The following is a 12,573-nucleotide window of genomic DNA, read 5'->3' on the forward strand; positions in this document are numbered from 1 at the left end:
TGAGCATATTAGAACAACAACTAAAAGTGATTATTAATCTAAGTGTAAGAGGTCAGAAAACACAATAAACATGAGATCGGCAGGGAACCAATGCTAAACGGGACTTAATTATAATTGGAAATTTGACTTGAACACTTAAGATCGGGATTATCATTAAACCGGATCAAAACCTTAACTTTATTATTCCCAAACTTTTAAATGAGAGATCGGCAATAAGACTGGTGGCACGAAGGCCTAATGTTGGTTCAATCTCGTTTGACAAGAGAGATCGGAAATGTAATTGACTAATCAGGAGACTTGACAATTGGTTTGAGAGATCGGTGAGGCTTTAAATGATATGGGGATTTAGCATTGATTCGATTCCTTTTGAGGAGAGATCGGAAATGTGATTGATAGGTTAGGAGACTTGATAATTGGTGAGACTTTAGACTTAGTATTGATTCGATTCCTTTTGAGGAGAGATCGGAAATGTGATTGACTTGATTAGGAGACTTGATTCAGGGGATCGGTTTCATAGTTTATCGATTTCGGGGATCGGCCAAAATATGGCGTCGACAATCATTTATATCATGTACAAATAAATCTAAAATTTATACTTATACTTATATTCTTATGAAAGTCACATTTGTATTGCTATTTAAGTTATAATTCTTCTACTAGTCTTTTTATCACTTCCTTTATACTTTCTAAGTTATTTACAATCATTTCGTAATATTTAAAATTTTTAGCACTAATTTAATTTACTTCATATCATTCTAAGGAACAAATTTTTGGAGCTAATCTAATTTATTTCAAAACTTCTTCTCATTTATTTACTTTCTAGCATTTTTAATTGCTAATATTTGTAACTTATTTTAATAAATTAGACTGCCTAAGTAACCTACGACAGGCTGACTAAACTGGATAATGGGTCATTGGCACTGGACACCGCGGTGCCTCGGGCCGTCATTCCATGGGACGCAGAACGTCTATCACGTATGCAGTCAGTATGGCTAGAAAGCCATAATAACACATAATCGGGCATTAAGCCATGAATGTTGACATAAAGCCATGAATACGGGCATAAAGCCATGAATATAGGCATAAAGCCTTTCGCAGTACTGCTAAAACAATACGCTATTGGCATACCAAACTACCCAATCTGACACACATATCTAGGCAATACAAGGGCACATAATATCATTAAATATTAATATATTGTGTTTTATGACTTCATTATCTCATGATAAATTTTAATTATAATTTATACATTCATTTGATCATTTATATGATCACAATTCACATCAATTATCCTTGTATACCATTGTACTCAAAGTACTTTTCTTTTCTATAATAATGAGAACTAATGTCTCATTCATACATTAATATGGTTCATTTATTCATTCATTATGTTATTCATATTGATCATAATTCAAAACAATGGTTCACGTGTACCATTGTATTCAAAACATTTTTCCTTTCTCATTTATTCATTTTATGAATTCTATTTGTGATGGGCATATAAACCCTAACTACCTATTCACATCAATTAGGTGGCTTACTTTTCATGTTTCAAGCAATCCATGAACATTTCATGGATTTCAAATTTATGGCCTTAATTTCCCTTTAACAATATAGTTCTTACACTTTGTGTCTTTGTATTACTATTCACATTACTATTCACTCAAATTATTGACTTTTTAATACATAATAAATTTATTGAACCTAAGTTCACCAAGATACCACATTTTGCATTCTAAAGTTGTTGGTATTGATTGCCAATACCATTTCCAAGCTTAGTGTTGGTTACTTTATAATTTTCAGATTTTAAGCACTAAGTTTACTATTCCATTGGTCATTTGTACAGTAGGAATTTAGTAGCATTGTCTCCATGAAAGTTGTTCCTTATTGTGTCTGGTTACATTTCTTTTTTTGAATCACTCCATTTGGAGTTTTGTAGCTCAAGTTGAGGTCATTTTACCATAACTAGCCGGATTGACCTGTACCCAGAATTTTTAGACAATTTGGTTCTACCAGATTTGGTGAACTAAGTTTGGTTGGTAATTTGACTAGGTTATTATTAGAATTTGGATTTGTGTTCTCCATGAAAGTTGTAGGGCTATGTCTCAAATTTATGCTGGTAAAATTTCAGATCAAATGAACTTTTCTACACTGAGTTATGACCATTTGAACAAACACTGTTCAATTGGTCATTTTCCAGGGACAGCATGTTAGTCACCCGGATTAGGGTAATTTTTAGGTCAACTTGGTTTGGTGTTCTGGGTAGGGTTTCTTCACCAAAGTTGTGTCATTATGTGTCTAGTTTCATGTCCAATTGGCATTACACCAATTGAACCTATACAACTCTATTTATGGCTACCTAAACCTGCTGGACTCACAACCAGTCCTGCAGGTCACCAAGGGCAGGATGCCTAAACTCAACTCCATTATCCTTACTCACTACAATTCGTCCTCACACACATTCAAATGGTCACTAATTGACCATTACAAGGTTAATATACCATTTCATAACTAACACTCTAATTTTTCACAAACCCTAATTTCCAAAGTGTCCATTTCATGCTATCCATGCCATCTAACACATCCAATCACAAATTCCTACTAAGCAACTCCAATAAACGCATTTTATTTCATTTATATTCATTAATTCCCATAGGTACACATGCTGACCAAAATTCTTCTTCCATCAAACATGAATAATTTCTCAATTTTTTTCTTGTAATTCTTTCCATTTTCATGCTCAAATTTAAGTTTACTAAAAGAATATGGAAGAAAGTAGCATTAACCTTGAATGGAGTCATTTCTAAGCTTGATAAACCTCACTTTTTCTTCTTCTAATTGCTGCCTCAAGACTATTCTAGTTGTAAGGATCAAGTTTAGTAAAGGTGGGATGAGATTTTATGGTATGAAATAAGGGTTATGAAGAGAGAGGAAGGAGAAAGCTCTAATGGAGTTGAGAGGAAATGGGCTGCCGAAAGTAGAAGAAGGTGAACAGAAAATTTGCTTCATTTTTTTTGTCTCATTTATCTCCTTTTTATTAATTTTAAAGTGTGTGTTGCAAGGTGATTGGGTGGAGAGTGTTTAATGACATCATATGATGTTATAATTCCTAATTTCTTTCATTTTTTCTTTTCTTTTCTTTTCTACTCATTTCCAATTCAATTTTTAGCAACATTTATTCATATTTTAGATCATAATAATTATTTACTTAACTGGACAAGTTGGCCAAAAATCATCTCTAAAGATGAAATGATCAAAATGCCATCCGTTTGGCTTAACAGACTAAAATTATCTGTACCAATTGAAAAATTTTTCTAAACATTTTCTTGGCATTCTAATGCCATAGAACCCTCAATGACTCTTCTCTGGAGTCCCAAAAATTATTTTATGAATTTTCTCCCGGGTCTAGGGCTCCTAGTTGCGAGAACCGCAACTTTCCACTGAGTTACCCATTGCTGGGGCACCGGCTCATTTAACTTGGTTGTATTTTATTTCTAAAATTTTTCTTTAATTTTTTTTACACTTATTTGAGTTATTTATGACTCCTCACTCTGGTCTAAATATTTTTCCAGACGTTCTAGCTGTCTAGACTGACACCGGTCACCGGAACAGTAGAATGTGCGGAATTACTACAGTGAGGGTGTTACAATTCTTCCCCTCTAACAAAAATTTCGTCCTCGAAATTTACCCGGTGTAAATAGTCGAGGAGCTACGACCTCCTTATTTTTTCACCTTTCCGTGTTATCATACTTCACTTTCTCCTTAGTCTCAATCCTATCCTCAAACAGTTCTATACTCATTCTTTTTCATCTTAAATACAGTCTCCTTCTCATCTCCATTCATTATCTCATTGTCTCTTCACTCTCTTATTCCATACCTTAACCTAAATAAAAGGGAAATACAGATCTGCAATAGTGTCACCTCGACTCTTATGAATGCAATGCATGATATGCAGTCTATCTAGGTCCAAAAACGCCTAAACCGCGCTCTGATACCAATAAATGTAACACCCCTCACCCGACTACAGTGTAGCCAAGCAAAGTGTGCTACATTCGGTGCCGGAGCACCCTATCTTATCTTACTTTATTCCTTTAATAATTTGATCTCATTATATTTTAATATCAATTATTTTTAAATGGAGAAACCAGTAGAGTTTCTCCTATTTTATTATCAGTTGGCGTACTTTACTATTCACCTGCTTGAAATTTTCAATAATATTTTACAATAAAAATCTCATCAATTATTCTCATAACCATCTCATAATTCACATCTCATTCATATATCTCAATTTCATATTCATTTCCATTCATGCACAATTTATATATATAAATTCTCAAGTTTCATTAATTTACATGATTTACAGACTGATTACATAAATTCATAATTTACATGATCTATATTTCAACATACAATTCATAGTTTACATTACAAATAATAACTAATTATAATGTATAAAATACATAATATAATCTATATGGGCCCTATCTACATGCATTGCTGAGGAGGTGACAACCTTTGACACTCTGCAGATCAGAACTCCAAAATATCTGTTTAGTATTCGTTGGGCTTTAACTTCAATACCTGCACTAGGAAACAAATCCATCGCGCTAAGCATTGCTGCTTAGTGGTGCAATAATATAACAAGGAAACAATATAACAAGTAAAAATAATTGGAGCATATTTTCTATACTCAAGAATTTTACTGGGTTCATATAAAATTTTCCATACAATATATCTTTCGTCCTTTATGTTGCTTTCTAGAATCACTTCTTTCATAAGTTTACAATAATCATTTATATCATGTACAAATAAATCTAAAATTTATACTTATACTTATATTCTTTTAAAAGTCACATTTATATTGTTATTTAAGTTATAATTCTTCTACTAGTCTTTTTATCACTTCCTTGACACTTTCTAAGTTGTTTACAATTATTTCGTAATATTTAAAATTTTTAGCACTAATTTAATTTACTTCATATCATTCTAAGGAATAAATTTTTGGAGCTAATCTAATTTATTTCAAAACTTCTTCTCATTTATTTACTTTCTAGCATTTTTAATTGCTAATATTCGTAACTTATTTTAATAAATTAAACTGCCTAAGTAACCTACGATAGGCTGACTAAACTAGATAACGGGTCGTTAGCACTGGACATCGCGGTGCCTCGGGCCATCATACCATAGGACGCAGAACGTCAACCACATATGCAGTCAGTATGGCTAAAAAGCCATGATAACACATAATCGGGCATTAAGCCATGAATGTTGGCATAAAGTCATGAATACGGGCATAAAGCCATGAATACAGGATAAAGCCTTTCGCAGTACTGCTAAAACAATACCCTATTGGTATGCCGAACTATCCAATCTGACACACATGTCTAGGCAATACAAGGGCACATAATATCATTAAATATTAATATATTGTGTTTTATGACTTCATTATCTCATGATAAATTTTAATTATAATTTATACATTCATTTGATCATTTATATGATCACAATTCACATCAATTATCCTTGTATACCATTGTACTCAAAGTACTTTTCCTTTCTACAATAATGAGAACTAATGTCTCATTCATACATTAATATGGTTCATTTATTCATTCATTATGTTATTCATATTGATCATAATTCAAAACAATGGTTCACATGTACCATTGTATTCAAAACATTTTTCCTTTCTCATTTATTCATTTTATGAATTCTATTTGTGATGGGCATATAAGCCCTAACTACCTATTCACATCAATTAGGTGGCTTACTTTTCATGTTTCAAGCAATCCATGAACATTTCATGGATTTCAAATTTATGGCCTTAATTTCCCTTTAACAATATAGTTCTTACACTTTGTGTCTTTGTATTACTATTCACATTACTATTCACTCAAATTGTTGACTTTTTAATACATAATAAATTTATTGAACCTAAGTTCACCAAGATACCACATTTTGTATTCTAAAGTTGTTGGTATTGATTGCCAATACTGTAACGGCCCAGCCCACTAGTGATATTGTCAGCTCTGGGCTGAAGCCCTCACGGTTTTAAAACGCGTCACTAGGGGTTACGAACCGCCAACTTGTAAGCCCAGCATCTCTCCCTTGTTTTGCCGATGTGGGATTTGCCTAGGGTGTTACAATCCACCCCCCCTTATGGGACTCAGCGTCCTCACTGAGGTTTGCCCCACCATCGTTCAAGGTTGCACGCGGAGCGACTCTGATACCACAAATGTAACGGCCCGGCCCACTAGTGATATTATCCGCTTTGGGCTGAAGCCCTCACGGTTTTAAAACGCGTCACCAGGGGTTACGAACCGCCAACTTGTAAGCCCAGCATCTCTCCCGTGTTTTGCCGATGTGGGATTTGCCTAGGGTGTTACAAATACCATTTCAAAGCTTAGTGTTGGTTACTTTACAATTTTCAGATTTCAAGCACTAAGTTTACTATTCCATTGGTCATTTGTATAGTAGGAATTTGGCAGCATTGTCTTCATGAAAGTTGTTCTTTATTGTGTCTAGTTACATTTCTTTTTTCGAATCACTCCATTTGGAGTTTTGTAGCTAAAGTTATGGTCATTTTACCATAACTGGCAGGATTGACCTGTACCCAGAATTTTTGGGCAATTTGGTTCTGCCAGATTTGGTGAACTAAGTTTGGTTGGTAATTTGACTAGGTTATGATTAGAATTTGGATTTGTGTTCTCCATGAAAGTTGTAGGGCTATGTCTCAACTTTATGCGGGTAAAATTTCAGATCAATTGAACTTTTCTACACTGAGTTATAACCATTTGAACAAACATTATTTATTTGGTTATTTTCCAGGGATAGCATGTTGGTCACCAGGATTAGGGCAATTTTTAGGTCAACTTGATTTGGTTTTCTGGGCAGGGTTTCTCCACTAAAGTTGTGTCATTATGTGTCTAGTTTCATGTCCAATTGGCCTTGTACCAATTGAACCTATGTAACTCCATTTATGGCTGCCCAAACCTGCTGGACTCACAGCCAGTCCTGCAGGTCACCAAGGATAGGATGCCTAAACTCAACTCCATTATCCTTACTCACTTCAATTCATCATCACACACATTCAAATGGTCACTAATTGACCATTACAAGGTTAATATACCATTTCATAAGTAACACTCTAATTTTTCACAAACCCTAATTTCCAAAGTGTCCATTTCATGCTATCCATGCCATCTAACACATCCAATCACAAATTCCTACTAAGCAACTCCAATAAACACATTTTATTTCATTTAAATTCATCAATTCCCATAGGTACACATGCTGACCAAAATTCTTCTTCCATCAAACATGAATAATTTCTCAATTTTTTTCTTGTAATTCTTTCCATTTTCATGCTCAAATTTAAGTTTACTAAACGAAAATAGAAGAAAGTAGCACTAACCTTGAATGGAGTCATTTCTAAGCTTGATAAACCTCACTTTTTCTTCTTCTAATTACTGCCTCAAAACTATTCTAGTTGCAAGGATCAAGTTTAGTGAAGGTGGGATGAGATTTTATGGTATGAAATAAGGGTTATGAAGAGAGAGGAAGGAGAAAGCTCTAATGGAGTTGAGAGGAAATGGGCTGCCGAAAGTAGAAGAAGGTGAACAGAAAATTTGCTTCATTTTTTTTGTCTCATTTATCTCCTTTTTATTAATTTTAAAGTGTGTGTTGCAAGGTGATTGGGTGGAGAGTGTTTAATGACATCATATGATGTTATAATTCCTAATTTCTTTCATTTTTTCTTTTCTTTTCTTTTTTACTCATTTCCAATTCAATTTTTAGTAACATTTATTCATATTTTAGATCATAATAATTATTTACTTAACTGGACAAGTCGGCCAAAAATCATCTCTAAAGATGAAATGACCAAAATGCCCTCTGTTTGGCTTAACAGACTAAAATTGTCTGTACCAATTGAAAATTTTTTCTAAACATTTTCTTGGCATTCTAATGCCATAGAACCCTCAATAACTCTTCTCTGGAGTCCCAAAAATTATTTTATGAAATTTCTCCCGGGTCTAGGGCTCCTAGTTGCGAGAACCACAACTTCCCACTGGGTTACCCATCGCTAGGGCACCGACTCATTTAACTTGGTTGTATTTTATTTCTAAAATTTTTCCTTAATTTTTCTTACACTTATTTGAGTTATTTATGACTCCTCACTCTGGTCTAAATATTTTTCCAGACGTTCTAGCTTTCCAGACCGACACCGATCACCGGAATAGTAGAATATGCTAAATTGCTACAGTGAGGGTGTTACAGGACTGGCCAACCATAGACACCATAACACATTGGTCAGGGTTAAAACCAAATGATTTGGCAATCACAGTTACAATCCCTCTAATAACTATACTGCCAGCTGACTGCTTAGAAACTATATGTTCCATATGAGAACAAAGAAAATAAACACCATTTATCTTTTTCTTCTCTTTCATGCACCATAAAAAGAATAAATCATTTTTTCCTACAACTCCATTACTGTGCCCCCTGCCTAATATAGTATAAGACATGAACCTTTGCAAGTATCTCAGAGCAGGGTCTTGGATAGCTGAGGCCTTAGCAGAACTAGGGTTGTAATACTTTCCATATGGTGCAATTGACTTCCAAAATGAAGGGGGGTCATAAATAGTCCTTTGCCACTCAATCACTTTTGCACCATCATTACAAAAATCAAATAAAGCATTTACTTGAGCAGTGTCAAGTTCCCTATCCTGACCCAAACACCTAAAGGAAATGGTGTCCCTATGGTTATTAGTCATGGGCAGGAAATCCAATTGCAGGGAGCTTAAAAACTCAAATGTCAGTTCTTTAGAAGCAGGTTCTTGAATTTTAGCAAAATCACTTCAACCTACATTCTCCAAATATTCACTAATAGAGTCATATAGCCCTATCTCCCTGAGACTGTGTTCATCAATGTACTTGGTGGCTAGAATTTTCTTTTTAGCAAGTGCTTCATAATTTTTTCTCATTTCAAAATCTCTAAAAGTCCATGGGTAAAATGAATTTACCTTCTCGCCGGATTGAGGGATAACTGGAGCAGTTTGAGACACTATTGGGGAATGATGTAGAGGCGATTGAACCTTAGTTGAAGTAGAAGAGACCTGCAGAGAAATAGGACCTTGGGCAGCAGAGCAGGTCCTAGCACTAATAGGTTGTGGGGAAAAAACTCTAGGTTGTTTCGGTGGAGCAGAGGAGCTAGGAGCTGATTTCTTTCTTTTTTGCAACTTATAGACAGTGGAAGGGGCAGATTTTGTGTGTTTTTGTGAGGAATGTGTAGCGTCTTGGGTTGCATTATCAGGATTAGGGGTAGAATGAGAGGATTGGTGAGGTGGGGAATTAGGGTTCGTACCAGGAATGTGGGGATTTGGGGCCAAAATGGGAACTTTGGGTGTAGCATTGGGTGGTGTAGGATTTGGTGTTGGGGTTGAAGAATCACTGTTATTAGCCATTTTTATGGATCATAGCTTGGGTATGTGGGTGGAAAGTTGTTTGGTGTGCACCATGGAAGGAATAGTGAAAGCTTAGGTCGTTCGGCTGATGAGATGAAATAGAATAAAATGGCTAGGGTAAAAGTTTAAGTGGTGATATACCTAGGGTCTAACATGAGGCATATTGAGAATAGTTGTGGGGTGACATGCCTCGTGTGATTTGGGAAAAGATGAATGACACAAGGCATGTTGGAATAAAAGAGAAAAGTAACATGCCCTGTGTGGTTGTACATGAGGTGCTACATGAGGCATGTGAGACCCCATGAAACTCTCGGCAGGTTTTACATTTTTAGCAATTTAAAGTGCTAAGAACAGGTTTTTATGGTGACACTACCCCTAGCATACATCATGTTGAACCTAGTGCTAAATGACCTGATATACAACCCAAAAATGTGATCCTAAACACATTGAAACCAAACCCAAAACACAATTTGCACAAAAATTTCACTCAAAATCCAATTGAAACCCAATTAATCACTAAGAACAATTAAAATCCATCAATCCACCAAACACAAACTAAAATTTACTCAACTAATATTCACATTAACAGTCACACCACAAGGAATAACACCCAAATTCAACCCCAAACTCAACATTAAAAATTCATGAACAAGGGACAAAATTCTACTACAGACACTGTTCACATGACTAAATTTCTACAGAATTATACCATGAAATTTCATAAAATATCCAATGGCAAATATGTCAATTTCAGTGCAATACATCAAAATTAATTACCCAAAAAGTAAAATCAAAAGCATGTTGCTATTGATTACCATGAACGTTCCTATATTTCTCACCAATTTCCTCAAAATTTTGGAACAAAAATGGCCTTCCACTCCACTATGTTGTTGCAATCAAACATAAAGCTCAAATTAGTTCAGATTTAACTTTTTTAAGAACAACATGCACTATGGAAAACAAATATAAGGTTCAGCAATTTCCCAAACACTTATTCCTTTAATTCAGCATACACATTTGCTTAAAAATCACCATTAACCTGCAGAAAGAAATTTTAATGTCAAATTTGAGTTCAATAAAGTATAAAATGAAACAAAATAAAAGAAAAATTAAGTATAAGGAAAAATTTTGGGGTGCCTCCCAAAGAGGGCTAATTTTAGGTCATTAGCTTGACCATCCTTAATTTAGTGAATTGATGGATCATCAAGGAAACAACTTGTTCCCCTCTCAATTGGCTAGCCTGTGATATAAATCTTGAGCCTTTGACCATTAACTTTAAAAATCCCAAAACTTTCACTCCAAATATCCACAGCTCCAAGGGGATAAACTTTGATGACCTTAAAAGGACCAGACCATCTTGATTTCAACTTCCCAAGAAAAAATCTAAGTCTAGAATTATACAATAAAACCAGGTCACCCTCTTTAAACTCCTTTCTTTTAATATACTTATCATGCCAAAATCTAGTCCTTTCCTTAAAAATCCTAGCATTCTCATAGGCATCCAACCTTATCTCTTCAAGTTCATTTAATTGAAGCAACCTTTTCTCTCCAGCACTTTTTAAGTCAAAATTCAAAGTTTGGATTGCCCAATATGCTTTGTGTTCCAACTCAACTGGAAAATGACATGATTTCCCATAGACTAGCTTAAAAGGTGTAGTTCCAATGGGTGTCTTGTAAGCTGTCCTGTATGCTCACAATGCATCATCTAGCCTCAATAACCAATCCTTCATTGAATGATTAACAATTTTTTCCAAAATTCTCTTCAATTCCCTATTAGATACTTCAACTTGCCCACTGGTCTGAGGATGGTAAGGTGTAGCTACCTTATGAGTAACTCCATATTTCTTCAAAAGATTTTCAAACTGTTTATAGCAGAAATGAGATCCACCATCACTGATTATAGCTCTCTAGTGAAAATAAACTTCTTCAAAAATTTCACTGCTACCCTTGCATCATTTGTAGGGGAAGCAATGGCCTCAACCCATTTTGACACATAATCCACACCTATCAAAATATATTTATTCCCAAAAGATGATGGAAATGGTGCCATGAAATCGATGCCCCAAACATCAAATAACTTAATCTCTAAAATTCCTTGTTGTGGCATTTCATTTTTTCTTGAATATTTCCCACTCTTTGACATCTATCACATCTCAAAATAAATTCTCTCACAATTTTGAACATGGGTGGCCAATAAAATCTAGCTTGAAGTACTTTAGCCACTGTTTTATCCACACTGAAATGACCTCCATAGTCAGAAGAATGACAATGCTCTAAAATGTTTTCTATTTCCTCTTCAGGCACGCACCTTCTAACTAGGCCATCATTACATCTCTTAAATAACAATGGATCCTCCCATGTATAAAATTTCACATCTTGCAAAAATTTCTTCCTCTGTTGATAGCTCAAATCTAGTGGGAAAGCTCCACATGATAGGTAATTGACAAAATCTACAAACCATGGCAATGCAGCAACAACAACTAGCAATTGCTCATTTGAGAAGAACTCATCAATTAGCAATTCCTCCTCATTTCCATCTTTATTCTTATATTTGATCCTTGATAGATGATCTGCTACAACATTTTTAGCTCTCTTTTTATCTTTAATTTATAAATCAAACTCCTGTAGCAATAGAACCCATCTTATCAATCTTGGCTTTGCTTCTTTTTTATTCATCAAATATCTTATGGTAGCATAGTCTGTATAGACAATCACTTTTGATCCAACCATATATGACCTAAACTTTTCCACAGCAAATACCACTGCTAAAAATTCCTTCTCAGTGGTGGCATAATTTACTTGAGCATCATCTAAAGTTTTGCTGGCATAATAGATTGCATAAGACCTCTTTTCTTTTTTCTAACCAAGTACAGCTCCCATAGCAAAGTCACTAGCATCACACACAACCTCAAATGGCAATGACCAATCCAGAGGTTGCATAAGGGCTATTGTTAGAGCTTCCTTCAACTTGTTAAAAGCATCAAAACAAGCTTGGTCAAAATTAAAAGGAACATCATGATTTAACAAATTTGTAAAAGGTTTAGCAATTTTTGAAAAATCCTTTATAAATCGCCTGTAAAAACCAACATGCCCAAGAAAACTTCTAATT

This window comes from Hevea brasiliensis, chromosome 12 (assembly GCF_030052815.1).
Source record: "Hevea brasiliensis isolate MT/VB/25A 57/8 chromosome 12, ASM3005281v1, whole genome shotgun sequence".
NCBI classification, from domain to species: Eukaryota; Viridiplantae; Streptophyta; class Magnoliopsida; order Malpighiales; family Euphorbiaceae; genus Hevea; species Hevea brasiliensis.